The sequence below is a fragment of the Schistocerca serialis genome, chromosome 9, assembly GCF_023864345.2.
Source record: "Schistocerca serialis cubense isolate TAMUIC-IGC-003099 chromosome 9, iqSchSeri2.2, whole genome shotgun sequence".
Lineage (NCBI taxonomy): Eukaryota > Metazoa > Arthropoda > Insecta > Orthoptera > Acrididae > Schistocerca > Schistocerca serialis.
Window position 1 is genome coordinate 498,989,554 of NC_064646.1, and position 17,507 is coordinate 499,007,060.

General features: G+C 43.5%; 3 non-coding genes across 3 annotated transcripts; all 3 read left to right on the forward strand.

Annotated features, from left to right (window-relative positions):
- The first annotated feature begins 16,380 nt into the window (after window positions 1–16,380).
- Window positions 16,381–16,455, forward strand: Trnat-ugu (transfer RNA threonine (anticodon UGU)). The gene has a single exon. It is a non-coding gene; the product is annotated as a tRNA-Thr (tRNA).
- A 360-nt stretch (window positions 16,456–16,815) lies between these two features.
- Window positions 16,816–16,890, forward strand: Trnat-ugu (transfer RNA threonine (anticodon UGU)). The gene has a single exon. It is a non-coding gene; the product is annotated as a tRNA-Thr (tRNA).
- Window positions 16,891–17,250: 360 nt separating this feature from the next.
- Window positions 17,251–17,325, forward strand: Trnat-ugu (transfer RNA threonine (anticodon UGU)). Its single transcript has one exon. It is a non-coding gene; the product is annotated as a tRNA-Thr (tRNA).
- The last annotated feature ends 182 nt before the right edge of the window (window positions 17,326–17,507 follow it).

Genomic DNA, 17,507 nt, shown 5'->3' on the forward strand with positions numbered 1-17,507 from the left:
TAAGATCGTGGGATATTATTATTTGAAACTGCCTGGTACATACATCATAGTACTAACATGTGAATACGAATACTGAAGTATCAATTTCTAATATTAATTATGCAAGGAGGCCAATGAAACTTACTTTATCCGAAAGGTACTTTGCCTCAGATGTGCACAAAGAAAAGAACCCTGACTGTATGTAGTAGTTAACAGTGGCATTAGGAAGTAGATGCTTTTATAGTCGTAGCTCAGGTGATAGCTTCACTATCATGGATCAAAATTCGAATACGTGATCTAAAACTGAAGTGCCACCAACTTCTGCCCTGAGTACCGATCAGCTGCCACGCTAGAAATGACACACGAAAGTAAGAACTGCCACGGCGAAGATGTTGTCAGCAGCGGAAATCGAAATGTCGTAACAAAGTCTGTAAATGACGTTGTATATTGGTGTCGTTATTTCGCTTATTTTTCTGTACGAATTACTTTGTGGTCATTTGCCGCCGTTACCAGATAATCTCACGCTCCTAATTTTAAATTTCTTCATTTTCAATAGCTACAACTTCCATCTTCCCTTATTACGCGCAAACCATATTTGCTCTAGGCTATAGCTAGAAGGAAAACGATAAGAGATCAGAGGATAAGATGCAGAGCTAGACAGATGCAGTTTTTGCGTAGAGAAAGTAATAGGAATGTGGACATTCATAATAATAATTCAACAATCTTATTGACTGATATATTTGCAATCTGCAATCTCTGTGATAACTTCACATGTGGCAAATTCTTTTTGGTGTGTGTGTGTGTGTGTGTGTGTGTGGTGTGTGTGTGTGGTGCTTTGCACAAGATGGTTATGTTCAAATTACGTAACTGCTCGATATATTTTGGAAACTTCGAAAAATACAATCCTGCAACTTCGCAACAAAATCGCGCGGAATTTTCGATAGCAACAACACACCAAAACTACTTCGTCACAGTGGAATAATAAAAAATCGAAAACGAACGATATTGTAAAGTGCATCTTGAAAATCATGTGAACAGCCGTCTGATGATGAACTTTCCAGTTTGAAACTGGTAACGGCGCTATTTACCCAAATAAATAGCAGTATTAATAGTGGCTGGATGCTGTTTTCTTCTCTGTAAGAATTAACCTGCATTAATTGTACACAGCCACGGTCTCACCATGTCAGTTTTAGACAAAATAGCATTTAGTTCCATTATCTGTAACTGTTGGTTAGTTGTAACGGTACTGTCAAACTTCTCAATTTTATATTCCTCACTGGATCTGTTATTGTATTTATTTGTAGTTTCTAATGCATCCACTGGGTGCCATGCTAATTCGTTCCATAGTACACCAAATGCGTCCACTGTAGGGCAGCCCGGAAAAAAAATTACTATATCGCCATATGCCTACTATCGCCTTTCAATCAGCCTCTTACATCATTCGCAAGAATTATTTTTGCAGTGGATTATTGACATTTATGTATGGATTATTGACATTTATGCATGTATTGTGCAGAAATTACAGATATTTGAACACATCTTATACTATAGTCACCACTCATTCTTGCATATCCCGTAGCCTTCCTTGTCAAAGAATGACGAACTCGTGTGAACACACCTGACTCCTTTCGACTTTGTCACGTGCTTGAGAAACAGGCTTTTGTAGTGTGTGACCGCCGTCGACAGCTGTGGAAGCCGCATACGTATTTAAAGGTAGCCAGAAATGTAGGTGATGAGGGACAGGTAGGATAGATGCTACTGGACCTTCCCAAAGTATCGGTCAATTATGCAACGTCTGTGTTACGACAGCAGTAGGGTTGTCAATCTGCGAGTGTAACGCTACCAAACAAGACATGTAATTTGTCGACTAGAAATTGTTGATAATCACAACCCGTTAGTTTCTCGCTTTATGTAAATGACCGTATAAGCCTTTCACCCACAGTTTCTGCCAACGTATTGATACTAAGAGGAATCTGAAGCCTTGCTTCAGTGGTAACTACAGGAAGTGCCAGGCCTACGAATCGTGCGAGGCATAACTCGATACCATGATCATGTTGCACATGACCTCGCATCTGCAAGATGAAACATGGTGCTGAGAATCTCGTCGGACGTAGATGTTACGCAAGTTTCAGTTAGACCTGTTGGCTAAACCACGGCAGCATACTCGTACCGAGTTGATAAGGTGATCAGGTGATGAGGTGATGCTGCTCCCTTGGCAGAACTGACAGCTCCCCGCCCCCTCCCTCAACCAAAACTGACTTTCTCTAATTTCTTATAGATACATTTAGAAAATTACGTAATTTCTAAGGTAGTTTTAATAAAAATGAAGAGTAATTAGGAAATATTACTTAAATGAAGGATACAGTTCCAACGATGTAGGTAGCCGTTCTATATGTGCAACCAAAACAGAGATATATGTGTGAAGAGGCCAGATCCCTGGAGCAGCCAGCGGCCTTCTCGATAACTGGAGGGACAGCTGTCAGCATGGTTGACTGACGTGGCCTTGGAACTTTACTCAACATGATGTCACAAAGACACGAGTACGAGTGCTGATTATCAACACCCCACACTCGCGATAAAATTTGTACTTTTGAAAGGTTTTTTGTCCAAGCTTTTGCACTTTCTAAATGAGACTGAAAAGGGCGAATGAGGCGCAATTTTAAAGCAAATAAAAATCTAACAAAAAAGAAGAAGTGTTTACGTCATGAAATGAGGAAATAATTCCGAGGTTAACGTTTCAATACAAGCCTTTAAATATAGTATGTTTCCTATAAGTAATAGGAAGGAGTGGGGAAAAGAGTAACAAGGAAAGATTTGGAGAAAATAAGTCTCACACTGGGGATCCCTCAATAAGCAGCGCCCGAATTTTTTTTTAAAAAGAGAGAGAGAGAGTGTTCAAATGTGTGTGAAGTCTTATAGGACTTAACTGCTAAGGTCAACAGTCCCTAAGCTTACGCACTACTTCACCCAAATGATCCTAAGGCCAAACACACACACCCATGCCCGAGGGAGGACTCGAACCTCCGCCGGGACCAGTCGCCCAGTCCATGACTACAGCGCCCTAAACCGCTCGGCTAATCCCGCGCGGCACCGTGTTACACAAATACTGCCTGTTATCACTTCTGGCACCAGCAGCCAGAAAATAATGACGGAGATGTCAAGCATGTCGTTTCATTAGAAACAAAGTTAGAGTCAGAGGCTGGCCAGGTGACATGTTAGAGTAGAAACTACGTAATCAGCATTTCTGAATAATGTATACTGCAGGGAATATCGTCAGGTTTTTTATTTATGTAATAAAATTTAGTTCCCTCGTGAATTGCTTTTGTGTCATTTACAAAGTATTATGGAAAACAGAAAGTAATGGCGTCCGTTAAACTGATAGCATGACATCAAAAATTGTATTCAGCATTGAAAGCCAAGATCCTTCACCAAATTAAGGTCACACGTTTCAAATATTAACTTGCCAGTTCTCTTTTGATTTAATGTCCAACGTACATCCGCTGAAGTAGAGAACGGTGAATTTAAACTTCTTGTAAGTTAGATTAATCTAAATTCCAGCCATGTCTAAAGATATCCTGTGTCCTACGAAAATAATTCGTGTACTTGTACACATCTTTTCGAAAATTTTACACTTTTTCAGTGTTTGTGTCCTCTTCATTAAAGTACTCCCAAAATAAACTCCTCTTGGGCTTCATTATGAATACTTTTCAGTTTGAGGAGTGGCTGATAAACGACAGACTGTCCGACACACAGTGTAACTGAGGAGCACATGGAAGAATGGACTTAATGGTGACTGTAAAGAATGTTCCACCTGAAAGATTTCATCTGGGATGTCTGCCGTCCCTGCGTCCCTCACGCTGTCCTCAGGAGGTCCTCGGGACACCAGAGTGCCTCTGGCTGCCAGCACTGGTCACAGGTGGGAGCAGCTGAGTCCAGCCTCTGTGGTGGTCCGAGGAGGCTCCGGCTGAGTCCGTTCTTCAGGAGGGCAGTCTGCTCCCTCAGTGTCTGGAGCCAGACTACAGCTGAGGTAGAGGGCAGCCACCGTCCCACAGCTGTCTGACCAACAGGCAGAGCGGAAGCTGCCGTTTCACTCACTGGTTCCGAACTTTGGGAGGTGAAGCCTCGTGACACATCGAGTTTATATCTGTGTATCATAGCCCGCAGTTCCGATCTTGTAAGGAAATTTATAAATGTGGGTAAGTATAGCAAATTCTGTCATTTGGCGTTTTGAATTTTATCTCTCGAACATTTCAAGAAAAAAATATCAAGTTGTAAGGCATGTTACCAGAAGGAATGCATTTCTTTGTAAATCTCATGTGTCTGGATAAAAATGCAAGGGCATTTTTTTTTCGAAAAAGATAACAACAGTTTGAACATCTGTTCTCCAAGCAAGATAACTTGATGTGCTGTAACGATGTGGAGAGTTTCTCTGAGAAGTCATTGGGAATCCGCACAATTCCAATGAATGGTGACTTTTAATTGACTCCTCTAAGATTTGTTTGAAAGAAATCTTTCTACATGATGGCAACCAATATCCTTCGATCCCTCTTACATGTGTACCATATATGAAGGAATCATATGACAACATGAAGCTTGAGCTGAACAGTATAAAACACGATACCTCAGAATGGCATATATGGGGCGATCTGAAGTCGTTAATTCTGCTTCTTGGGTTACAATTAGGGTAAAAGAAGTTCTGTTGTTTCCTTTGTGAGAGAGACAGCAGGGCAGAAAAAACCACTACCTTCTGAGGTGATCAAGAGTTTTGTCAAAACGATTGATTGTCCTGGCAAAGGTTTTGAGTTCCTCAAAAGCAGACTCCCTAGAATCTGTGACGGCAACATCAAAGGAGACATTTTTTTTGGTTCACAAATAATGGGACTAATGAGGAATTAAGGGATCACCAATTTAGTTTTGGAGGGAAGTGTGGAGGGTAAAAATCTTAGAGGGAGATGAATACACTAAGCAGATTCAGAAGAATGTAGGTTGCAGTAGTTACTCAGAGATGAAGAGGCTCGCACTGGGTAGAATAGCATGGAGAACTCTATCAAACCAGCCTCTGGACTGAAGACCACATTAACAACAATTAATAATCCGGCATTCCGAGAATGTCTGAATGAAGCTGAGGCAGCTGCATCGACATCCCTGGAAACCGTTCTAAAAATCTTTCTGGGAAGCCAAAATGCTTATGACTATGAAGAATTCGTTAGTCAGCTGATTGAGGAATATACGAAACTGGGTTTTCATTTGACTGTAAAACTCTATCTCTTGCACTCACGTGTAGAGGCTTCTTCTCCTCCAACCTTGGCGTGTAAGTGATAGACAGAGTTCCCATAAGTGTACATTTTAGGTACTATACAGGTACTATATACTCAATGTTATAAATACAAAATCAAATAGGGGTAATGCAGGAGTCGGTTTAATAATGAATAAAAAATAGGAGTGCGGGTAAACTACTACAAACAGCATAGTGAACACCTTATTGTGGCCAAGATAGACACGAAGCCCACGCCTACTACAGTAGTATAAGTTTATATGCCAACTAGCTCTGCAGATGACGAAGAAATTGAAGAAATGTATGATGAAATAAAAGAAATTATTCAGATAGTGAAGGGAGACGAAAATTTAATAGTCATGGGTGACTGGAATTCGGTAGTAGGAAAAGGGAGAGAAAGATACGTAGTAGGTGAATATCGACTGGGGCTAAGAAATGAAAGAGGAAGCCGCCTGGTAGAATTTTGCACAGAGCACAACTTAATCATACCTAACACTTGGTTCAAGAATCATAAAAGAAGGTTGTATACGTAGAAGAAGCATGGAGATATTGACAGCTTTCAGATAGATTATATAATGGTAAGACAGAGGAACCAGGTTTTAAATTGTAAGACATTTCCAGGGGCAGATGTGGAGTCGGAACACAATCTATTGGTTATGAACTGCAGATTAACACTGAAGAACCTGCAAAAAGGTGTGAATTTTATGAGATGGGACCTGGATAAACTGACTTAACCAGAAGTTGTACGGCGTTTCATGGAGAGCATTAAGGAACAATTGACAGGAATGGGGGAAAGAAGTACAGTAGAAGAAGAATGGGTAGCTTTGAGGGATGAAGTAGTGAAGGCAGCAGAGGATCAAGTAGGTAAAAAGACGAGGGCTAGTAGATATTCTTGGGTAACAGAAGAAATATTGAATTTAACTGATGAAAGGAGAAAATATAAAAATGCAGTACACGAAGCAGGCAAAAAGGAATACAAACGTCTCAAAAATGAGATTGACAGGAAGTGCAAAATAGCTAAGCAGGGATGGCTAGAGGACAAATGTAAGGATGTAGAGGCTTGTCTCACTAGGGGTATGATAGATACTGCCTACAGGAAAATTAAAGAGACCTTTGGAGAAAAGAGAACCACTTGTATGAATATCAAGGGCTCAGATGGAAACCCAGTTCTAAGCAAAGAAGGGAAAGCAGAAAGGTGGAAGGAGTATATAGTGGATCTATACAAGGGCGATGTACTTGAGGACAATATTATGGAAATGGAAGAGGCCATAGATGAAGATGAAATGGGAGATACGATACTGCGTGAAGAGTTTGATAGAGCACTGAAAGACCTGATTCGAAACAAGGTCCCGGGAGTATACAACATTTCATCAGAACTACTGACGGCCTTGGGAGAGCCAGTCCTGACAAAACTGTACCACCTGGTGAGCAAGATGTATGAGACAGGCGAAATACCCTCAGACTTCAAGAAGAATATAATAATTCCAATCCGAAAGAAAGCAGGTGCTGACAGGTGTGAAAATTACAGAACAATCAGTTTAATAAGTCACGGATGCAAAATACTAACGCGAATTCTTTACAAACTGGTAGAAGCCGACCTCGGGGAAGATCAGTTTGGATTCCGTAGAAATATTGGAACACGTGAGGCAATATTGACCCTATGACTTATCTTAGAAGCTAGATTAAGGAAAGGCAATCTTACGTTTCTAGCATTTGTTGACTTAGAGAAAGCTCTTGACAATGTTGAATGGACCACTCTCTTTCAAATTCTGAAGGTGGCTGGGGTAAAATAAAGGGAGCGAAAGGCTATTTACAATTTGTACAGAAACCAGATGGCAGTTTTAAGAGTCGAGGGACATGAAAGAGAAGCAATGGTTGGGAAGGGAGTGAGACAGGGTTGTAGCCTGTACCCGATGTTATTCAATCTGTATATTGTGCAAGCAGTGAAGGAAACAAAAGAAAAATTCGGAGTAAGTATTAAAATCCATGGAGAAGAAATAAAAATTTTGAGGTTCGCCGATGACATTGTAATTCTGTCAGAGACAACAGAGGACTTAGAAAAGCAGTTGAACGGAATGGATAGTGTCTTGAAAGGAGAATATAAGATGAACATCAACAAAAGCAAAACGAGGATAATGGAATGTAGTCGAATTAAGTCGGGTGATGCTGAGGGAATTAGATTAGGAAATGAGACACTTACAGTAGTAAAGGAGTTTTGCTATTTGGGGAGCAAAATAACTGATGATGGTCGAAGAAGATAGGATATAAAAGATATACTGGCAATGGCAAGGAAAGCGTTGCTGAAGAAGAGAAATTTGTTAACATCAAGTATAGATTTAAGTGTCAGAAATTCGTTTCTGAAAGTATTTGTATGGAGTGTAGCCATGTATGGAAGTGAAACATGGACGATAACTAGTTTGGACAAGAAGAGAATAGAAGCTTTCGAAATGTGGTGCTACAGAAGAATGCTGAAGATTAGATGGGTAAATCATATAACTAATCAGGAGGTATTGAATAGGATTGGGGAGAAGAGGATTTTGTGGCACAACTTGACTATATGAAGGGATCGGTTGGTAGGACATGTTCTGAGGCATCAAGGGATCACTAATTTGGTATTGGAGGGCAGCGTGGAGGGTAAAAATCGTAGAGGGAGACCAAGAGATGAATACACTAAACAGATACAGGAGAATTTAGGTTACAGAAGGTACTGGGAGATGAAGAAGCTTGCACAGGATAAAGTAGCATGGAGAGCTGCATCAAACCAGTGTCAGGACTGAAGACCACAACAACAACAACAACAACAGAAAATGTTGCTCTTTTCGACGTTAAATACATATAAAATTTCATCGAATTTAAATGTATGCGTTTAAATAAATGTATGCCCATTTGAAAAAAGAACTGCAGCAGACAAATCATCATTTATATCACCTTTCAGTTTCCATTTAGCACACAAAAAGTTTAATTTTATTACCTAGTGCTACTAAACTAACGATTGTAATAAACACAGTTACATTGTCTACAGAAAAAACTGTCTTGTGATTTCCGTTTGATATCAGTCATTTCGACACGTTAAGTGGAAATCATCTCTGCGTCAGGACTGCAGCAACACCAGTCGCAGAGAGAACGCCCCGACTGGCTGACTGATGTGTTCACAATGAGAGACTGTTGAACTATGCAGTGTCGCAGCAACCAGTTCAAAAAGGTCACAGAGAGAATTCTGAGGTTTCGCGTTTCTGACAACAAGAAATATCTTAGGGCTAAAATAGAGTATAGTTTCTTACACAATAACAAAAAATATAAATCTCAATATGGCAAAAATTTACATTGGCTATACAAAAAATGAAACACGTTTTGTGTAAGTCGCGCTGAGTCTAATCTCACGTTTTGTGGGATTTATCTACAAATGGCTCACCTGGCAATCAGCACTCCGAGATAAGCAGATATACCAACACCTGTTATCGTAATTCACCACAAAATGAAGTGGCAGAGGAATTTTCGTTCTGCTTGCGTCAGGTGCAGTCAGAGCTGATCTGACGAGAACTGGCGCCGTGTCGGACAGTTTGAAAGACTGAGCAGCTGGAGGGTCAACTCTTGCAAGAGTCGCGGCCGCGTCTGGAGTACGAACTTGGAGGGGTGGTGGAGACCGGGGCAGCAAGAAAGAGATCAGCGGAATTCTGAATTCGGAGGAAAAGAAATTCGTCGACGAAAAGAAATCCCTGCCTGACTGCATTCTCTACATATCACTCGAATGAAAAATCATCCCCTACCATCACTCAAGATATGTCACAAATAGCAGACGCATATTAACAGCTACAGTAGATATTCTCACAGTACCAAACTTTATTGGGTACTGTGTGTACCTCACTGTGGCGTGGCTGTTACGAGAAAGACATGCTATGTGCCTTCTCAGACAGCTGCATAGCCAAGAGAATTTTCGAAATTATGATCCAGTTATATCATACTGACAGAGAAAAATCGAAACGAAAATCACCGCATGCGGCCCGTATGACTGTAGAACAGGACACTAATATTCTGAGCACGCTAAACGCTTCAGAAGAGATGATAAGTTGCATTCTGAGACCGAGTCATGGTATTCAGGAACGAGTAACCTTGTGTTGACTTTAAGCAGGTGAGGAATAACTTTGTTCGTTACTTTTCGCTTTTTTTGCTAAAAGGAAGCTACATGTAAATATGTAGCACGGCAATCATAATATTCAGTATTAACAGAAAAATCTCGTATTATCTGGTTGCTAAATTTCGGGAGCAGGTGATGTTTATATGATAAGCTATACTACATTCGAACATATTCTAACTGCAAAAATATTACACTCCTGGAAATGGAAAAAAGAACACATTGACACCGGTGTGTCAGACCCACCATACTTGCATTTGTGCACCGCCGTCAGTGTCAGCCAGTTTGCCGCGGCATACGGAGCTCCATCGCAGTCTTTAACACTGGTAGCATGCCGCGACAGCGTGGACGTGAACCGTATGTGCAGTTGACGGACTTTGAGCGAGGGCGTATAGTGGGCATGCGGGAGGCCCGGTGGACGTACCGCCGAATTGCTCAACGCGTGGGGCGTGAGGTCTCCACAGTACATCGATGTTGTCGCCAGTGGTCGGCGGATGGTGCACGTGCCCGTCGACCTGGGACCGGACCGCAGCGACGCACGAATGCACGCCAAGACCGTAGGATCCTACGCAGTGCCGTAGGGGACCGCACTGCCACTTCCCAGCAAATTAGGGACACTGTTGCTCCTGGGGTATCGGCGAGGACCATTCGCAACCGTCTCCATGAAGCTGGGCTACGGTCCCGCACACCGTTAGGCCGCCTTCCGCTCACGCCCCAACATCGTGCAGCCCGCCTCCAGTGGTGTCGCGACAGGCGTGAATGGAGGGACGAATGGAGACGTGTCGTCTTCAGCGATGAGAGTCGCTTCTGCCTTGGTGCCAATGATGGTCGTATGCGTGTTTGGCGCCGTGCAGGTGAGCGCCACAATCAGGACTGCATACGACCGAGGCACACAGGGCCAACACCCGGCATCATGGTGTGGGGAGCGATCTCCTACACTGGCCGTACACCACTGGTGATCGTCGAGGGGACACTGAATAGTGCACGGTACATCCAAACCGTCATCGAACCCATCGTTCTACCATTCCTAGACCGGCAAGGGAACTTGCTGTTCCAACAGGACAATGCACGTCCGCATGTATCCCGTGCCACCCAACGTGCTCTAGAAGGTGTAAGTCAACTACCCTGGCCAGCAAGATCTCCGGATCTGTCCCCCATTGAGCATGTTTGGGACTGGATGAAGCGTCGTCTCACGCGGTCTGCACGTCCAGCACGAACGCTGGTCCAACTGAGGCGCCAGGTGGAAATGGCATGGCAAGCCGTTCCACAGGACTACATCCAGCATCTCTACGATCGTCTCCATGGGAGAATAGCAGCCTGCATTGCTGCGAAAGGTGGATATACACTGTACTAGTGCCGACATTGTGCATGCTCTGTTGCCTGTGTCTATGTGCCTGTGGGTCCGTCAGTGTGATCATGTGATGTATCTGACCCCAGGAATGTGTCAATAAAGTTTCCCCTTCCTGGGACAATGAATTCACGGTGTTCTTATTTCAATTTCCAGGAGTGTATGAATCGCTATGAAAAGCGGAGTAAAATAGTAAGGGAATTACATTTCTTGGAAGGGTCTGTAAAAATGTATAACATTTATTTATGATGTCACACACGGCGCTGCAGTAAGCCCTGTTCTGGAGGCCTCCTCCAGTGTTTGGGGCGAACACCACCAGCCGCGACAGTGGCTGCTGCAGGAGTAGAGGGGCGCACAGTTGGGGTCCTAACAGGTTGCTGCAGCTCATTCATAACTGTATCACAAATTACTGACGAATTTAGGCTGGCGAGGTATGGAAGAAACAAGATATTGTTCTTGCAAAACACTGTCATTTGTATTTCATTAAACCAATACACATTGTAGTAGGCTTTTCAAGGACTCGACTGCCTTCAGTATGAGTCTCTCATAGGATCATCAGAATAAGTTGAGGAGATTAGTGTTTAACGTCACGTCGACAACATCAGAATAAGTGTACCATTCTGAACAGAAAATCTTCTCTTGTTCAGCATGAATTTAGTAGTATGACAAGAAGTGGACAACTTTCGCTTCAAGCTTCATTCACCACGCAACAGAGTGTTTCCATTGAAAAACACTTGCTTTTCAACAACATCTGCTGTCCACAAGCCACAGTTTGTCACGAGTTTTTTGGTTAATCGGTTTGGTGTTGCAGCATCTTGTAGTGACTGTCAGTAAGACTGGTACTGACCACTGAGCAGCCCATGGACAGGCAGCAGGAATACGGAACTGCCACTCACTCCACCTTCAGCCAAGACAGTGAACTGGTATCGCTCCCCCCCAAACGAAGCCCCTCCCCCCTCCTCACTCCCAAAATGGCTGCCCCTGCAGCGCCTGCAGTGACGGCCGAGTCTGCGTGGCTCCAGACACTGACAGTCCTAAGCTATGACTGCGGCGAGCAGTTGCGGCCGCCATTGCTGCCCCATCAACAGTTGCGAGTCTGACTGTCAGGATCCCATGACTGCCATTCGAATTCGGAAGCAGTGGATTCAGAATGTGAGTACTCAGTGACGTGCACGATCTCAGTAGCCTCGCGCCATTGGCGTCCTTGAGAGGACTCACTGTTTGCTTGGCAATGCAGTATCGTAGATCTGTCACACGTATGTTGTGTCGAAAAATCATTTTCATAACAGCAAGACGAGTATCCACACGGACAAAGTGAGGATGTCTGCAGTACTGAACACTGTCATTACAGGGAACAGGGACCATTGTTTCAGCTTTCATTGGCAGAACCATAGAGACAGGCACATTGAAATCGTACACTCAACAACAGCACAGCTCATAACTGTAGCACCATGTTATTATAGTGGAGGAGTCACGGTTCTCTGTACAGAAACGTAATGCATGTGTGTGTGTGCCTAGGAGAATAAATATTGCCAGACTGTATTTGTCATTACCCCATACAGGACCATTGCGCGATGATTTTAATGACTTCCAGAGCTGATGGAGAGGGGAAAGTATATCAGTCTTGAGACAAAGGAGACCAATCTGGAAATGAACGAGCCGGAAGTTATAAGCCAAAATTTTCCTGACTCTTTTGTCAGTGGAATACATGTTCCAGAGCTTTTGGTGCTAAGGTTTTAGAGTACTTTCGAACTTGATTCTAAAGAACAAAACCACAAAAGAGTCTAGTAAACATTGTCTGTAAGTTGCATACCTTAATACACTACTGGCCATTAAAATTGCTACACCAAGAGGAAATGCAGATGATAAACGAGTATTCATCGGACAAATATATTTTACTAGAACTGACATCTGATTACATTTACACGCAATGTGGATGAATACATCCTGAGAAATCAGTATCCAGAACAACCACCTCTGGCCGTAATAACGGCCTTGATACATAAATTCAAACAGAGCTTGGATGGAATGTGCAGGTACAGTTGCCCATCAGCTTCAATACGATACCACAGTTCATCAAGAGTAGTGACTGGCGTATTGTGACGAGCCAGTTACTCGGCCACCATTGTCCAGACGTTTTCAGTCGGTGAGAGATCTGGAGAATGTGCTGGCCAGGGCAGCAGTCGAACATTTTCTGTATCCAGAAAGGCCCATACAGGACCTACAACATGCGGTCGTGCATCATCCTGCTGAAATGTAGAGTTTCGCAGGCATCGAATGAAGGGTAGAGCCACGGCTCGTAACATATCTGAAATGTAACGTCCACTGTTCAAAGTGCCGTCAATGCCAACAAGAGGTGACCGAGACGTGTAACCGATGGCATCCCATACCATCACGCCAGGTGATACACCAGTATGGCGATGACGAATACACGCTTCCAATGTGCGTTCACCGCGATGTCGCCAAACACGGATGCGACCATCATGATTCTGTATACAGAACCTGGATTCACCCGAAAAAATGACATTTTGCCATTCGTGCAGCCAGGTTCGTCGTTGAGTACACCATCGCAGGCGCTCCTGTCTGTGATGTAGCGTCAAGGGTAACAGCAGCCATGGTCTCCGATGTCATAGTCCACGCTGCTCTAAACGTCGTCGAACTGTTAGTGCAGATGGTTGTTGTCTTGCAAACGTCCCCATCTGTTGACTAAGGGATCGAGACGTGACTGCACGATCCGTTACAGCCATGCGGACTGCTAGTGATACGAGGTCGTTGGGATCAGCACGGCGTTCCGTATTACCCTCCTGAACCCACCGATTGCATATTCTGTTTACAGTCATTGGATCTCGACCAATGCGAACAGCAATGTCGCGATACGATAAACCACAATCGCGATAGACTACAATCCGACCTTTATCAAAGTCGGATCGTGATGGTACGCAGTTATCCTCCTTACTCGAGGCATCACAATAACGTTTCACCAGGCAACGCCGATCAACTGCTGTTTGCGTATGCGAAATCGGTTGGAAACTTTCCTCATGTCAGCACGTTGTAGGTGTCGCCCCCGGCGTCAACCTTGTGTGAATGCTCTGGAAAGCTAATCATATGCATCACACAGCATCTTCTTTCTGTCGGTTAAATTTCGCATGTCATCTTCGTGGTGTAGCAATTTTAATGGCCAGTAGTGTAGTTATGAGCACTTGTTCATCTTCAATATGTGAGACATATCCCCTCTACTGAAGATGCTCTTAAAGTATGCATTACACAGCCAATATTTAGTGGCTTTTTCTTTTACGTTTTGCTTCGTACTACATCCTCCAACATTAAGGAAAGCAAAGACCTTGCAGTACAAGTTATGTGTTTCGCAGTATGGACGGTGAACAAGTGCACTTCTCAGTCCATCAGTTCTCACATATGACTATTCACTCGAGGCAAACACAACTCAACAACGGACATACGAAATAGAACCACACTCATTCTGCAGACGATGATAGAACACAACGAAATCAAAAGTTTGTTGTTATTCAAAGTTAGATTGGGTCAATATTTTCTGCCATAGAACAAAAGTATCACAGTCCGCTCTGACATTTTGGATTCAGAGAAATCAAATGACCGCTTGGGAGTAGACAGACGGATTGTATAAGCCTACTAAATGTCACACCTGGTGACGGACGCTCGAGATACCCACGCGCTGATGTGCGCCACATCATTACAGCAATGCAGGGCACGGTGACGTCACGCGGCCTTCTGCAGGCGTATAAGGAAGTGTGGTCTGTGTCGCTGAGCTCACTGCGACTCCTGCAGCTGTCGGGACGCCCTGTGTGTTGGCTGCGGCGACGAGCATCACTTGCCTGCAGACACCCCTCCCTCACCCTACGGTGAGTGCTGTTCTCTCTTACGGTTTCTTCATATACTGAGTAAGTGCCCCAATGTACTTCGCGTCGATAATTCCTCTTCCAACTCTGCAGCGTTACGACATACAGACTAAATCAAACTCAGTTAGCAAACGAACACAGTCCAACGCAAAGTACAGGCGATGGCTGCCACCTGGCTTGTACCTGTCCACGGTGTTACGTTTTGCGGATGGGTGTGGTTCGGTTTTCCCTCTTATTGTTATCACATTCTCACAATTCAATCAACCTACCTTGATATGCTTCTTGTCAGCTCCTTGTCCTTTCAGTCGGTCGTTGCAGGTACTGTGTAGGTGGTGCAAAGCAGAGTTAAAGAAATTGCCACCCAATACTTACCAGAGAGAGGCCACAGAACTCTACTTAAAAATCATTTCCTGAATGTTTATGATAAATATCGAGCGTCCGGGGTATACCTTCATGTAGCTAAAAGTTTAAATTTCTATTGACTATTTATTGTCACTAAAACTCATGAAACTACTCTGAAATCCGTATTTACTGTATCTTATACTGTACCTGCAAGTTTACATTGGTAAAGATGTGATACATGTAGTCGTACGAAAGCCGCCAGAATTTTGCAAGTTCAACCAGAACATTATTCACTATCGAAACAGTCACCGACCCACAGCTTTGAGCGATTTCAACGTTCGGTCGATTTGGGTATCTTGCTTTACAGAAGTGCTCGCTATACAACTCTGTCATTAATGCGAAAAGTGCAGCGCGGATTTTGTAACTTTGATAGGAATATTCCCCACGCGGCAGTCTTTCACACGGAAGCGCATAAGATTACCAAACGTTCACCAAAATGCCTCGGGCTCAAGTGACTTTGGGTTAGCAGTAACAGAAGACAATTTACATCTCTAATTCTTCATATTACATACTGTTTTCAAAGAGCGGCCTAACATGACATGCTCGGAATATGGTTCGGAAGCGACTGTTCTAGGCAGTGTCCTCGTACAGATAACACACCGCTCCCCGCTCTGGAAACTCTCAATTTTGATTTGCTGTTGATCTGAATGACTAATGAGAACACCCGTTCTAAATGATTTTCGCAGCAAAATCCTATCTTGTCCAATCACAGTTGAGAAACTAAGCAGCAAAGTTTCCATTTATTACTTAGATTTATTTATAAACCAAAATAACAAAAAACCTTATTCCATTCCTAATGTTATTTCTAGCTACCTTTTGCAAAAGAATGCTCGCTCAGACTTATGTCACATGACTCGTGGTTCTTCCTAGAAATTTTTCTCACGGTTTGGATTTCACATAGGTCTTCATAAAATAAAACACTTTGAAATGTCACATGTTCCTCATTCACTCTCTCAATCACTCTGATGCACTTGCATAACAAACTTAACTGAATATTACTTTTAAAAGGTACCAATATTATGTCAAATACAAATTACAAATGTTGTAAATGAAAGTTTCTAGTTGACTGATTGTTAGGAGCTGAACTTCTCATCATAGAATAAAATGATAATTAAATCAACACCTTAATCTGCCGACAGGACATGTCCGAGAGAACTATCTTCATATAGTTAAGCCTAACTGGCCATTGATCTTCTTCTTCTGTGCTGGATGCACACACATTGCCCGAACTCGGTAATATTGTCTGCCGCAAGTAAAGAGTGCAATGGGTAGGGGTACTACGAATATAGTGTGTGGACATTACGTTGAGAATGTGGGTCTTACGGGGAGTGTGCAAGGGATAAATCCCTGCAGTCGCACTATCCTCTGTGCCCTCTGTGGCTCAGATGGATAGAGCATCTGCCATGTAAGCAGGAGATCCCGGGTTCGAGTCCCGGTTGGGGCACACATTTACGACTGTCGCCATTCATCTATATCAACGCCAGTCGGCAGCTTATGGTCTTGATTTAATTATCATTTCATTCTAGAGAGCTGCATGGTCACCGATGGTATCTGTTCTTTCGGACATGTCCAAAAGAACAGATACCATCTTCATATAGTTAAGGCTAACCGGCCATTGACATTCTTCTGTGCGGATGCACACCCATTGCCCGAGATCTTACCGTGCTCAGTAAGATTGTCTGCTGCGAGTAATGAGTGTAATGGGCAGGGGTAATATGAATGTAGTGTGTGGACATTATATGAGAATGTGGGTCTCACGGGGAGTGTGCAAGGGATAAATCCCTGCAGTCGCACTATCCTCTGTGCCCTCTGTGGCTCAGATGGATAGAGCATCTGCCATGTAAGCAGGAGATCCCGGGTTCGAGTCCCGGTTGGGGCACACATTTACGACTGTCGCCATTCATCTATATCAACGCCAGTCGGCAGCTTATGGTCTTGATTTAATTATCATTTCATTCTAGAGAGCTGCATGGTCACCGATGGTATCTGTTCTTTCGGACATGTCCAAAAGAACAGATACCATCTTCATATAGTTAAGGCTAACCGGCCATTGACATTCTTCTGTGCGGATGCACACCCATTGCCCGAGATCTTACCGTGCTCAGTAAGATTGTCTGCTGCGAGTAATGAGTGTAATGGGCAGGGGTAATATGAATGTAGTGTGTGGACATTATATGAGAATGTGGGTCTCACGGGGAGTGTGCAAGGGATAAATCCCTGCAGTCGCACTATCCTCTGTGCCCTCTGTGGCTCAGATGGATAGAGCATCTGCCATGTAAGCAGGAGATCCCGGGTTCGAGTCCCGGTTGGGGCACACATTTACGACTGTCGCCATTCATCTATATCAACGCCAGTCGGCAGCTTATGGTCTTGATTTAATTATCATTTCATTCTAGAGAGCTGCATGGTCACCGATGGTATCTGTTCTTTCGGACATGTCCAAAAGAACAGATACCATCTTCATATAGTTAAGGCTAACCGGCCATTGACATTCTT